The sequence below is a fragment of the Phascolarctos cinereus genome, unplaced genomic scaffold, assembly GCF_003287225.1.
Source record: "Phascolarctos cinereus isolate Bilbo 61053 unplaced genomic scaffold, phaCin_HiC Scaffold_5;HRSCAF=322, whole genome shotgun sequence".
NCBI lineage: Eukaryota > Metazoa > Chordata > Mammalia > Diprotodontia > Phascolarctidae > Phascolarctos > Phascolarctos cinereus.
This window is the reverse complement of record NW_027555958.1, coordinates 123,811,430-123,826,296: the sequence shown is the minus strand read 5'-3', so window position 1 is coordinate 123,826,296 and position 14,867 is coordinate 123,811,430. Positions and strand designations below refer to the sequence as shown.

General features: G+C 37.8%; 1 pseudogene; it reads left to right on the top strand.

The window, feature by feature from the left end:
- The first annotated feature begins 5,054 nt into the window (after window positions 1-5,054).
- On the top strand, window positions 5,055-6,109 carry LOC110208887 (trace amine-associated receptor 6-like; annotated as a pseudogene).
- Window positions 6,110-14,867: the final 8,758 nt, after the last annotated feature.

The window sequence follows — 14,867 nt, the reverse complement described above, 5'->3', positions numbered from 1 at the left end:
TCTTGACAGCTCTTTTCTTTTCTTTTTTTTTTTTTGCTTGTTTTATGTCTCCCTCCTGGTTTCATTTGTTAATACTCTCAGGATGATCTGGCTAAACTCCAAACTTTCTGTAAATTTATTCCTTCCCTGCTTCTTGTTGTTTTATGAAGCAATACTACTCCCATAATCTTCCATTTCCCCTTCCAAAGAATTTTACAAGGAGGAGAATGATAAAAACTATGATTGTCATCAATCTACAAGCATTTATTAAGAACTATGTCCCAGGTACTACCTCAATGTGCCACAGACAGAAAGATAAAAATGAAACAGACTCTGTCCTCAGGAAGGCTATATTCTAACAAGGGATACAACATGCATGTAAACAAACATATAGCAAATAATTACAAGGTAATTTAGAGAGAGGGCACTCACAGCTGAGGGGCATTAGGAAAGGCTTTATGTAGAAAGTGGCACTTGAACTGAATTTGAAAGGAAACAAGGGCATTCTTAGAGGCAGAGGTAAGGAACAACTACCTTTTAAGCATGGAGGACAGCTAATGCAAAGGCAAAGAGAGGAAATATAGGTTGAGTATAAGGGAACAACAAAATAGTCCATTTGGCTAAACCATAGAGTAGTAATGAAGAAAGCTAGAAAGGTAGTTTGGAACTAGGTTGTAAAGAAGGTTTAAAATACAAATTCAGGAGTTTCTATTTGCCCACAGAGGCAATGGTGAGTAGGAAGTGACATGGTCAGACCTGAACTGTAGGAAAATCAATTTAGTATCTATGTGGAAAATGGATTGGAGAAAGGAAGGTCTTGAGTCAGAGAGAGCCTATTTGGAGCCTATTACAGTAATAGGCAAGAGATGATAAGGGTTATGATATTGCCAAGGGTGGGTGGGTGGGAGTTGAGAATACCTTCTTACAGGTCCAGAGTGGCCCCAGAAGCCTGGACATACCCATTCAGGTAAGCTAGAGTTATAGCTGTGTGAATGGAAAGACAGGGACAAATTAAGAGAGGTGAGGTGGTAGAAACGGCAAGATGATAATACCAACTCATTGAACATGTGGGATGAGTAAGAGTGAAAAGTTGAAAATAATTCTGAGATTCACAGTGCCTGGCACATAGTAGGCACTTAATGTTTACTGATAAATTGAGGTTGTGAACCTAGGTGACTAGAAGAAAGGTGTTGCTTTTAGTAGCCATAGGAAAATTCAGAGGACAGTGGGCTAGAGAGGAAGGATAGTGAAGTCTGTTTTAGACATGCTCAATTTGAGTGTATAGGCAATATCTAGTTTATGTGTTTGTTCTTAGTCATATATCCCCTTGCTAGGGTCCAAGCTTATGGTCCAGCAGGGATAGGGAACTTGCTGCCTTGAGGCCACAAGTGGCCTTCCAGGTCCTCAGGTGTGGCTTTTTGACTGAGTCCAAGTTTTATAGAACAAATCCTTTGATTAAGAGGATCTGTTCTATGAAGTTTGGATTCAGTCAAAGGGTGGCACCTGAGGACCTAGAGGGTCACATGTGGTCTCAAGGCCACAGGTTCCCCACCTGTGGCCCAGCTGTACCTTTGTAAGGGGGAGGCAGCTAATTGATGTAGTTGGTAGAGCAATAGACTTGGAGAGAGAAAGACCCAAATTCCAATACTACAAGAGACACCTAATAGCTGACACCTAATAGCTGTTAACACTGGATAAATGCTTGGCAAACCTTAAAGCACTATATAAGTGCTCACTATTATTATTTGTGTTATGAGGCATATTATCTTGTTTACATTCCAAGATTTAGTCAAAGTCATTCCTGCTTAAGGGGAGGCATAGCCCCATTTATTGGCAGAAAGTATCCTACCTCTACTCAATTTACCCCCATTTAATTCAATTAACTGAGAACCATAACTACAATATTAATAATAATAATAGTAAACAGCTAGCATTTATATAGGGAATTACAAATTTTTTTTCCTCACAACAATGCTGGGAGATAGATATTGTTATTAGCTCCATTTTACAGATGAGGAAACTAAGGCAGACAATGGTTAAGTAACTTTCCTGAAGTCACAGAGCTATTAAGTGGCAACATTTGAACTCAGATCTTCCTGAATCCAGGTCCAATCAACTATCAGTTACTTACACCTAGCTGCTGCCTTACCCTTGGAAGGTAGGAGCTGAGGCCCTACCTTGGACCCTAGAAAAGAGATGCATGATCAGGAAAATGTGACCTGATTTGCTGAAAGAAGTAGGCTTAACTTCAGTTAGTAAATCAGTCAGTCAATAAACATTTATTAAGTACCTACTTCAGAGGTTTTCTTGAGTATTTACTCATGGTACTTCCCTCCCCTCCCCTTGCCTCCCCTCCCCTCCTCTCCTCTCCCCTTCCTTCCCCTCCCCTTCCCCTCCCCTTCCCTTCCCCTTCCCTTCCCTAGTGGCAGACAAGTTGTCATCTCTCATTAGTGGAGGGAGTTTCCATACCGTGAGATACCCACAACAATAAAATGACACGTAGGTGTAGTCCAGGGGTATATAGGGTGTTCTCTTGCTTGAGAGTTTAACATGCCCTTTTCAGGGCTGCTCCTTTATCTTTGGTTTCCACCTGCCACCCAATTCTCACATGTGGCTTTAAGAAGCTCTAGCATGCACAGTAGCCAAACCTGGATAATACTTTCTCAGCAGACAGGCTAACCAGGTTGAGGACAACCAATGGTCCTCAAATCCAACAGTGAGTTAGGGGTATGACTACCTCAAGCGTGTGAAGACTCCTCACCCCTGAGCTGCAGCCCTGCAGAACAGGAAGATGCAAACAATTTGTCCAACAGACATGAAGGCAGCTGAAGCAGTTGCTGTGGAAGGTTTAGAGCTTGGTCATACATTGAAGGCATCTAGGTGCATCCCAGGCCATTGCCAGTCTGACTTAGGTCCTGCCAATGGACTTCTGTAACTCTAGAAGAGAGAATGAAGCTAATGAATTTGTGCAGCTCTGACTTATTTAAATCCAATTCACCAATGAATCAAGACATGCCCCTCCCATGTCATTGGTCCTCTTCAAAAATGAAGGACAAACAAAACCAGGTGCAGTCCATCCCAGCCCCAGACAGTTGCAATTGTTGAGTAGATATATCAGGACAGAATATAGTTTGGAGGTAGGCATCACTGTGCAGTTTTATTCCAATTTGAGTTCCTGTCTTATAGATAAGTTGGGAAATTCTTTGTGCCACACAGAAACTCATCAACAAGGTCAAATGTTGATTTGAATTTCAAGGTATTACTTAATCCTAACATCTTGTTCTGCTATTTCCTATATAATGCACATATGTGTCGTATGTGTATAGATATAGGTGTATGTGTGTACATGTTCTATATACATATATTATATGTGTGTAAATATATCTATATGTTATATCTAATGAATATGTGTATATAATGTATGTATATAGGGTATCCCAAAAGTTTTAGTGTAGTCTTCAGCAATTAAATGTTAAAACTGCACTAATACTTTTGTGATACCTTATATGTGGAGGGGCAGCACTGACAAATAGAAGGAAGGCTTGCTTTGTAATCATGAAGCCCTGAGTTCTAACACGTGCTGGGGCCTGAGAAAGTATTTTAGCCTCTCAGTATCCTCCCTAATGCCTCCCCCAGAACTCTGTAACATTGTAAGATACACAGTAGTGACCAATTTGCTATGTACAAAGATGTGTCCACAGTGGAAGTTTCTCACATTGATTGAATATATACACATTTATGTCATACATAAATACATACATACATATATATATATACACATATATATATGTATATGTATGATATGTATTCAGAGTTTTCAATAAAATGCTCCTCTGATTCTTCAATGTAATATGGAAATGACCAAGGGTTCTTAAATATTCTGCCAATGAATCCATTCAAACAGATCAAACCTAGAAAAACTTAAAGTAAGGATGTAATAATTGTGTATGTTTGTGGTCTAGGGATCAGCTAGCAATGGAAAAATTTCTAAAAACTTATTGAGGAGTAATGTGCTAACATAGGCAGCCAATACCTAAGAAAGTACAGATAACTGTTTCATGAACAGGAAAAACTGTTGAAAGACATCTACATATATGTGCATATGTGTACATTTATACATATATGTGTATATGTTTTTATACACCTGTAGGTAGGGTGTTCTAAAAGACAGCACAATTTTAAGCTTTAATAGCTACACATAGAAACATATTCACATGCATATAAAGCTATATATGTGTACATATATGCATATAGCTGCATTTGTGTGTTTATATACAGAAATATGTGTGAAATGCCAGCACATTCACTATAAATTCAACCATCAAAAAAATCAATAGACCAAAAAGACATACACATGAATGTGCAAATCTTGCAAAACAAAATGCATAATTTATATTCCTATAGATTAAACAGTAGTATAGCAGAATAAATCTCTTACTAATGATTATTGGGGAAAAGTTTCTTCTGATTTGCACCTAACCCACAGGGATTGTATCTTAGGGGTTTTCTGGCACTTCTTTGGCTGAGTTCCAGAAAGGTTGCATTACTTCGGGCATTAATTCAGAATTAACAGTCTGAAGAAGGGCAAAGTAATAAAAGGTGAGCCTTGAACTGAGGAATCAGTATCACACTGAAGTTTGCAGAAGAGCTTGTCAGAGGTACAGAACTAGAGGATTAGAGGGAAATGCTATCAAGCAGAGAAGTACTGACTGTCTGCTGCTGATCTTTAGTAGATTTATTCAAAGCTTTTATTTAGTGGTTTTGAGATTAGGGGAAGCAGTTTTACTGAGTTAAATTGACATGTATTGAGTATAACAGAAGATAGAGCTTCATTGTTTTATAGAAAAGAGGGAAGAGATTAATCATTTATATACTACCTACTGTGCCAGGCAATATGTTAAGTGCTTTACAAATATTATCTCAGTGAAATGGATAATAATTCATGAAGGATAATATTTGACATTGTATAGACAGACATTTTATTTATCTTTTTTTTTAGGACTATCAGAACTGTCGGTGATAATTTTTCTATGATTACCAGGAAAATAAAGATAATTAGAAGCTGAGAGAGAAAAATGCTGAGCAGCAGCAATGAGTCCCAGCCTGCAGCAATGCAGCTCTGCTATGAGAGCAACAATGGACCCTGCATTAAAACCTCCTACTCCCCAGCACCCCGAGTCATGCTCTACCTGGCCTTTGGCTTTGGGGCTCTACTGGCTGTCTTGGGAAACCTTCTGGTCATGATTTCAATCCTTCACTTCAAGCAGCTGCACTCTCCTGCCAATTTTCTCATTGCCTCCTTGGCTTGTGCTGACTTTTTGGTGGGAGCTACTGTGATGCCCTTCAGCATGGTGAGGTCAGTGGAGAGTTGCTGGTATTTTGGGGAAAGTCATTGCAAATTTCACACTTGTTTTGATGCATCATTTTGTTATTCTTCCATTTTTCACTTGTGCTTCATCTCCATTGATAGATACATTGCTGTCACTGACCCTCTGGTCTATCCAACCAAATTCACCCTGTTGGTTTCAGGAATATGCATTGTGTTCTCCTGGCTCCTTCCCATTACATTTAGTTTTTCACTTTTTTACACAGGTGCAAATGATGATGGGCTGGAGAAATTAGTAAGTGCCCTCACCTGTGTGGGAGGTTGTCAGATTACTGTGAATCAAACCTGGGTACTGATAGACTTTCTGTTGTTCTTCATTCCCACTCTGGTCATGGTCATTCTTTATTGTAAGATTTTTCTAGTAGCTAAACAACAGGCTAGAAAGATTGAAAGTATGAACAGCAAAGCTGAGTCATCCTCAGAGAGTTACAAAGCCAGAGTGTCCAAGAGGGAGAGAAAAGCAGCCAAAACACTGGGCATTGCTGTGATTGCATTTGTGATTTCATGGTTTCCATACTTTATTGAATCATTAATTGATGCATTCCTAGGGTTCATCACCCAACATATATTTATGAAATTTTAGTTTGGTTTGCCTATTATAACTCAGCCATGAACCTTTTGATCTATGCTTTCTTTTACCCTTGGTTTAGAAGAGCAATTAAAGTGATTGTCACTGGGAAAGTCTTCAGAGGTCACTCTTCAACAATAGATTTGTTTTCTGAACAAATTAAGATTTTAGACTGAAGAAATTAAAATATGGGACCACGTCAAAAATTCAATAGGTGAATTATTTTAAGATAAAAGGATGTTCTCTTCAGTCCAAATCCCAATTTCAGGGTTGGTGTTTAATACAATTTATTTACTAAGCCAAATTAAATGTGAATAGTGTTTACCAGCTATTTTTAAAGTTGTACTCCTCTTCCTGTCTTTTCTCATTTGACATTTGTTTCTGTTCTTTATTCCCTTCTTGGACTAAGAGGTAAAAGGATTTTTTTTTCTCTAATGAATATCTTGTAATCTTATCTAAACCCCTCCCTCTGTTAGCCTTTCATTTGCAGTAGGTAAGGTACCTATTTTGCCTATTCTGATTCCTTCCCAGAATAACTCTGATATCTTTTCTTCCTTTTAAAAAATTTAAATTTTTTTCACATATAATACATCTGAATAATTTTCTATTGTGTAGTTAACAATTGAATTTATTAAAATCAATAGACCTGAAATGTTTTGAACTGAGTACTGGTTTATAGAATATTGTTCGTTTTCTTTCTTTCTTTCTTTATGTTTTCTTTCTTTCGTTCTTTTTTAAAGAAAGTGAAGTGAGGAATCAATTCCACCTACAGCCAGTAATGAAGCTGAGCCTCCTGGTGAAAGGAATTCAAACAATAACTGGTTTTTTGCGGCCAAAGTCCTGGGCTTTCTTTATATTCTAGACAATGAGAGAATTTAGCCCTATACAGGTGTTTTTTGGGAGTGTAAGTGCATTTTATCATTGTTTCTTATACCATTCCCTCATTAATAGTAATAATCACAAACATTTATATAGTGTACTGTGCTAAGTATTTTCTCAAATTTTTTATTCTCAAATATTTTCTCATTTGCTTTTTACAATAACCCTGGGGAGTAGATGCTATTTTTATCCCCATTTTACAGTTGAGGAAACTGAGGCAAAAAGAGCTGAAGTGACGTGGCTTGCCCAGGATTACAAGTGTCTGAAGTTGAATTTGAATTCAGGTCTTCCTGACTTAACACCCATAATTGTATCTACTACACCTAGTAGCTGCCTCATTTAGCAACAATATATTTCAATAATATAATGTTACCAAATCAGCAGTTACAGCAGAATCTAATTTACTTTTACAACTTTTTGCTTGTTCCATTAATATAAGAGGCTATGTTAATCAGGTAAAAAAGTCATAAAATTAGAGTAGGACAACATTGATTCAGGTAGTCCAACTCTTCTTGACCTAGTTGGGGTTTTCTTGGCAAAGATACTGGAGTGATTTGCCATTTCATTCTCAAGCTTGTTTTACAGATGAAGAACTAAGGCAAAAAGGGTTAAGTGACTTGACCAAGGTCACCTAGCTAGTTAAGTGTGTGAGGCCATATCTGAACTCATGAAGATGAGTCTTCCTGAATCCAGGCTCAGCACTCTACCCATTTTGCCATGTAGCTGCCCCAATTTTAGGCTGCAATTACAAAATATATGTGTGTATATGTATGTGTGTATGTATATATCTATATCTATATCTATGTATATACACATACACATACACATACACACATAAATTTATGTATATATGCATACACATGTGTATGCATAGATATATAATGCTACAATCCACAACATGCTATCAAATATGTTGCAACAATGTAAGTCATACTTTTTGTTACTACTTGCTATATAGTCATCAATTCCATGTAATATACTTTCCTTTCCCTTTAAATAAAAAGCAAGGAAACTGTAAAAGATTGTGGATGTATTTATTTTAAATCTTTAGGAACTAAATTAGAGATATATAAGAAAAAATGTGGAAATGTTTTAATTACTTTTTTTATGTATTTCAATGCACAGCAGACCTGTTAGAAAACATAATTCTCTTTGTGTTGTGATATGTGAATTGAATATTAAAATGTCAGACAAACTGTGTCTTTCTTGTAACTTAATACTTTGTCTCATATCAGTCTTGGATCGCATTTGTGGGAACCAGATCCTACAGCTTGTAGGCCTGGGCTTCCACTAGGGCAGAGATTCGTTATAAAGGGGCTTGCCTGTGGTTCAGGGGAATTTGGAAGGTTTCTCATCCTTTGGTGTTCAATATTTGGGCATAGTTTAGTAGGTGGTTAGAGGATGCCTTCAGTCTTCATTGTACTTTCTTGGTAACACAAAAGTTGGAATATACAGAGGGTACAGAAGGATTTTACACCTTGATTTTTCACAACGCATCTCTAACTGGCATTAGCCTTAAAAGAGATAATCTAGTTCAATGCTATTATGGTGAGCAATGGGCCCATCTGTGAGGAATGACATTCCTATTGAGAAACCTGAGACAATCCACACTTTTGTTAGACAGAAATCCCAATATACCTACACAGATTGTTCTCTCTCTAAGGCAGGTCTAGGGGAAATGAAGTAAAACAAAGACACTAAAATGGAATATGGGGGATCATAGATTTAGTGCTGGAGGGAACCTTAGGGGCCACCAAATCTAAGCCCCTCACTTTACAGATGAGGAAACTGAAGGTTAGAGAAGTTAAGTGATTTGGCCAGACTTACATGGCTGACAGTTATCTAAGGGAGGATTTGAACTCAAGTCTTCTCAATGCCACATCCAGAATTCTATACACATTGCCACTTAGTTGTCTAATAGTTCCAGTGTCTAGAGAGCAGGTTCACATTACAAAGGCTTCACTCCCAAATTGATGTTTCTAAAGCCTTCCCATCCAAGTTGGTTATACTATATTCTGTTGGGCTGGTTCCCTTGCTGACAATACTGATGGTGAGAAGTCCCCTGCATCTTTGGTGGAGGTAAAGGGTTTAGTTTATGTTTTTTTTTTCATGAAAAAAAATCCAAAGTATTTGTTTCCTGGGCCATAACGTCACTCTGTTGCTCCCCAGTCCTCCCCCCATCTTGGCTTTCTTGGAGGGCCATCTCCAGTTGCCTTGATCTATCTGGCCATTAGACCCAGATGGCTCCAGGGGAGAAAGTGAGGCTGGTGATTTTGCATAGCTCTCCTTCACTTATATCCAATTCACTTCCATGTCATGGCATTACCTACCTCATGTCATGGTCCTCTTTGAGAATGAAAGACAAACAGCAGCATCCAGAAATAATATAGGGAACCAGGATTTTTAAAAAGTAAGTTATTAGGGCCACATAGCTCTGGCTCATAGCCAGTTACTCAAATTCCAACATTCCTTGGTAATACAGGATTTTATATTCTGAAACCTGTCTTCCATAACACTGATGTTCACAAAATTCACTCCATTCTCCTCTCCCCTAAATGTCATATGTCAGTCTAGATGTCAAAAGTCCAAACTTACTATCTGTATAACCTTAGATTTAACCTGAATGGGGCTCATACTAAATAAGAAAATTGCACAAGATGAACTCTAAGAAACCTTAAAACTAAATGTTCTTTAGATAGGTTGAACGTTCCTGATGCCTCTTTGGAGATGGCATCTTTCTTATTGGTGTGTCGTGAATACAGCTGCATTTCCATTTCAAGATCTGGTCCATTTTCCTCTTGTATTCCCTGAGATAAAATGCTTATAACAATAATGTAGCAATACAATACTAAATGCTTACTGAGCAGCTAGATGATGCATTGGATAGAGTGCCAGACCTGGAGTCAGGAAGACCTATCTTCCTGAGTTCAGATCTGGCTTCAAACACTTACTAGCTATGTGACCCTGGGCAAATCACTTAACCCTATTTGGCTCAGTTTCCTCTTCTGTAAAATGAGCTGGAGAAAGAAATGGCAAACCACTCCAGTATCTTTGCCAAGCAAACCCCAAATAAAGTCACAAAGAGTCACACATGCCTAAAAAAAAGAGCCTGAACAGATAAGGCAGCAGTTAACAAGACTGCTTATTAATACCATTGAAATTATTTCTAAATACTTCCAATATAGTTGAGCTGTCTACTACAAAGCTTCCCTCCTTATTTGACTCAGTCTTTTCCTGCTTATTCTGGAAGGTTCAGTCACTTAGATATTATATGATATTGACTCTCAAAAGGGCAACTTACTTCAAAAGTCATTGAGCCTAGTGCCTTGTTTATTGAAATAAATAAAAGGGAAATGTGGATCTAGGCATTGCAAAACTCCACAGACACTGTTAGTTCTTAAAAACCCCCAAAAGACCTTTAGTAGGCATGTAGTCCAATCCCTCTCATTTTGAAAATAAGGAAATTAAGTTTCAGAGAAATTAGATGATTTGCCTAAGGTCATTCAAATAGTATGTGATAAAAATAGGAATAGAACCAGGTCCTTTGATGCCAAAGGACCTGTCCTTCCACTGTACCACATTAATCCCATTCCTGTTGATTTTTCCTTCATTTTTGAAGAGGACCAATGGTATCATGGAATGATGTCTTGACTTACCCATTAATTGGATTTAACTGAGGCAGAGTTGCACAAAATAGACAGCGTCATTCTCTCTTTCAAAATCATGGAAGTCCAGTGGCAAGAAAAAGTTGTGACAACTTGTGATAACCCATTACCTTGACATTACCTAAGATTATCATGGCATCTTTGATAGCTGCTTAAGCTCTAAGCCCTCAACAGTGTCTACTTCTGCCACCTTCGTGGCTATTGGAACAAACTGTTTTCATCCATCCATTCCTCAGCAGGGAAGTCTTCACATGCTTGGGGTAGACATCCCCCTAACTCACCAATGGGTTGGAGGCCAGTTGGTCACCCTCAACCTGTTTTAGCCCATCTGTCAAGACATTGAGGCAATGCAGTGTCGTGGAAAGAAAAGTGAGCTTGGGAGTCCACAGACCTTAGTTCAAATTGCAGTTCTAGCACTTACAAGTTTTGTCATTCTGGGAAAGTCACATCACTTTTCTTCATCTGTTTCCTCACGTGTAAAATAAGGAGGCTAAATGAGATGGGTTCTAAGGTATCTCACAGATCTATGATCTTCTAAATCAGAGGTTCCCAAACTTATTTAGCCTCATGCCCCTTTTTAAAAAAAATTACTCAGTGCCCCCCTGGAAATCTACTTTCTTTAACCCTTTAGGGTTTTTTTAAAAAAAAATTGTGTCATTCAAAAACTATAAAATATTTCTTTGAAAAATGATGCATCTTAAATTTAATAATTTATTGTAAATTTTTGGGTTTTTTTTTCTTGCATTGAAATTTTGATGACACAATATTGCATCATGTAACTGTATAGTATTGTATAGTAAACAAGTCATTACATGCACATATTCCTCCTGATGAATTCTGGACTTCCCAACCATATGCAATGTTCACCTGCTAATACTTGCTTGTTAAGACTTGTTGTTGGCCTTGACAACTAATAGGTCAGAACTTGCATTTGTGTGGTTATTTGGAAAATGATGTCATCACTACAAATTTAACTCTGTTACACAAGAGAAGCCTCGAACTAAAGGGATGGGGTCTCTTCTCTGGCCAGGGCGACTCACGAAGCTGCCATGCCCACTAGCCAGTCCCATGCCAGGGACTCCCAGGATACCCAGTTTGCTCTGGGCCTGCTTGATTTGTGGGACTTTGTCTCCTGAGTTACATTTTTATTGAATCAAGAGAAATAAAAACCTCATCTAGGGGTAGGATACAGAAGGACCAAGAGGTGAGGGAAGGAATGAATGAGGGGATGACGGAGATATTCTGGGGCAAGGCGGGGGCTCAGTTACCATCACTGCGGAGCCAGGCCAGAGCCTGGGATAGGGGGAGGTAAGGGCTCCAGCAGAACAGTCAAGAACTTGGTGTCCCCAAAAGCCTCATTCATGTGAATCTCAAAGAAGCATTGAAGGCCAATGACTGACTGGACATCAGCTTTGTTCTCTTTTAATCTATGTTTTTTTTTCTTATTTTTTTTTTACCATTAGTTTCAAAGAGCAATTAAACCGATTGTCACTGGGAAAGTCTTCAGAGGTCACACTTCAACAATAAATTCCTGAGTTTCAGATAGAAGTTAAAATTCTTTTGAAAGAAATTTATTATAAAGGGGTGGAAAAACCTAAGATGCAGGACTTTCTAATATGTAAGAATTTTATTGCCCTTTATATTAGACATAAATCTCCAATTTCAGTCCCAATAAATAGCATTTGGTAAAAAATCATTTGCTAAGTAAAATTACAAGGTTTCAAAGGTTCCCTCTGTTGCCTTCCTCTACTCATTTCATATCTGTTTCCATCTTTTATTCCTGGGTTCCTTTGATTGTTTTTTTTCTCTTATTTATAGCATTTTTTTAAAAAATTCTCTTTCTTAGGTTAGCATTTCAAATGAAGTAGAAAAGTCACCTATTTTAAATTTTTTTTCAAAAACCTGTCCTATGTTTCTTTGCTTTTTAATTTTTATCTGTGATGCATCTGCACTATTCTTTCTCTTTGTCTCCATCTCTCGCCTTTCAGTCTCTCTGTTTCTATCTGTGTGTGGATCTCTCTATCTGTCTCCGATGTCTGTCTGTCTCTCTTTGTCTCTCCCTTCCTCCTTCCCCTTCTCATTCTCTCCAGCTCTTTCAATATCAGCTGCATTCTGGATGTAAGAACTTTGTTTCTTTTTTCCCCCCTACTAAAGAGAAGTATTGTGGGGCAGCTAGGTGGCACAGTGGATAGAGTACCAGCCCTGGGTTCAAGAGGACCTGAGTTCAAATCTGGCCTCAAATACATAACACTTACTAGCTGTGTGACCCTGGGCAAGTCACTTAATCCCCACTGCCCAACCAAAAAAAAAAAGTATTTGTAAAATGATTATACAGACATAGACACAGACACACAGACATACATATTTATGTTTAATGGTAGCCATCTCTATGGTGGGGAATGGGAGAGAAGAAAAAAGGGGTAAAATGAAAGTTACATAACAACTGTATTATATATTTAAGGCAAAAAGCAAGTTATACATAATAAATTTGCAGTTGCATGTGTAATCATCTTTTTTTATATTCTACTATTATAGAAATGCTTGTTTTATTTCTTAAATTCAGAAAAAAATAAAATTCTGCACATATTTCAGTTTGCTATTACAATAAGGATGCAAACATTATTAAGTTTCTACATAAAAAAAATCCTATCATGTATGTTACTAAGGATGACACACTTTTTACTATTACATATATTCAGAAATTCCAAAGTATCTTACTTTTCTTTTGAAGTAAAAATTAAGTGAAAACAAGTTGTGAATGTGTATTTTTTAGGAAGCATTCCATTAGACATCTTAAAACACTGACAAGTTTTACTAATTTTTTGTCCATTTCAGAGTACACCATGAGCCTTAGGAAATCTGATTCTTTTTGTGCTGCGATTTATGGAAACGAACTTAATATATGCATATATCAAAATGTGAGACAAATATTCTAATTTAATACACATGCATGTCAGCCTTGGAACTTGTTGTGAGAGTTAGATACATTTTTCTGAGGAGCAATTGGTTATCCGAGTCTAGCTCAGGTCTAGTGCAGAGCCTTCCTAACCCTGGTTCTAAGGACTGGCCAACCCTGTGCCCATGATGCTCACAGGAATCTTTCTTTTTTTCTCATCTCCAAGTTGGACAAATATAGGCCCAGATGTGTATCTCTGTGGTCATTTGCTTTCAACATACTGTCACCAGTCCAACTTACAATGAGGAATTCTTTCATTTTCTTGGGGAACACTCCTGTTGTACTTACCAACTGGTGACATAGGTGACATAGTTTCTAAGTTCTTCAAGGTACAAAGTAGAAAAGATGTTTACTTCATACATAGATGATCTGCTTTCAAATCTTCATGTCTTCCTTACTTCGTAGTTTGAACTTCAACACCCTGGACCTTAGTTTCTTAATTTAACAATGACAATTCTCAAATAAGGTCACTTCTAACACCTGAATCCTTTGACTACCTTGACCTCGTCCTGGTTTATTTGGCATTGTAGCACCTCCTAGGAGATGGTTCCATCCTTGAGCATCCAATGAATCCTACTGTATTGCAACTTCAAATCCATTCTAGTTTCTCTGTATTCCTTGATTTAAAATGCTTACAAGATAGATAGGTAGATAGATAGATAGATAGATAGATAGATAGATAGATAGATAGACAGACAGATACATAGACAGATAGACAGACAAAAGAAGGAATGAATAAATAAATTGCTAAATAAATAAATAAATAATGTAGCTATTCAATCCTAATGGACATGGCAGAAGTTAGGAAAGCTATTTCTAAATGTCACTGAGGTAATTTCTGAACAGTATCTGGTGAGTCAGAATGGAAATTGAATTGGGCTTTCCGTTCCCTTCTTCTGACTTTTTTTCCTCCTCATTCTTGAATTGCAGTGTTGAACTTCCATCAGGTATAATCATTTAGCTACCACATAACATTAAATCTCTGAATTGCTATTGCCAATGGTGGTGGGGAGCTAGAAGGCTTCACTATAGTTCCAGACTGCCCCCAGCAGCCTGGATAGACCAGTCTAGTGCTTTTGCTTCAGTGTTGGTATTTGAAATAAAAGTAGGTTGACAGGACAAATTCATGCCCCTATTGGCTTATGAGAAAAACAAAGGAAAATAACCCGGGGCTTAAATATTATAGTTTCTGAGGCACTGCTCACTTTCCAGTTAGCTTAGGGTATGCCATTCCACATGCATCCATAGTGAAATGGCTTTGTAGAACGTTAATTTCTCCTCTACTGGGTCTGAGAAAGGACTGCACTCCTTAGAAACTGCGCTCATTTTAATCAGGGGCTTTTTTTTCATTGTTGTTTCAGTTATGTCTGACTCGTCATGACCTGATTTAGAATCTTCTTGACGAAGGTCCTGGAGTGGTTTGCTATTTCTTTC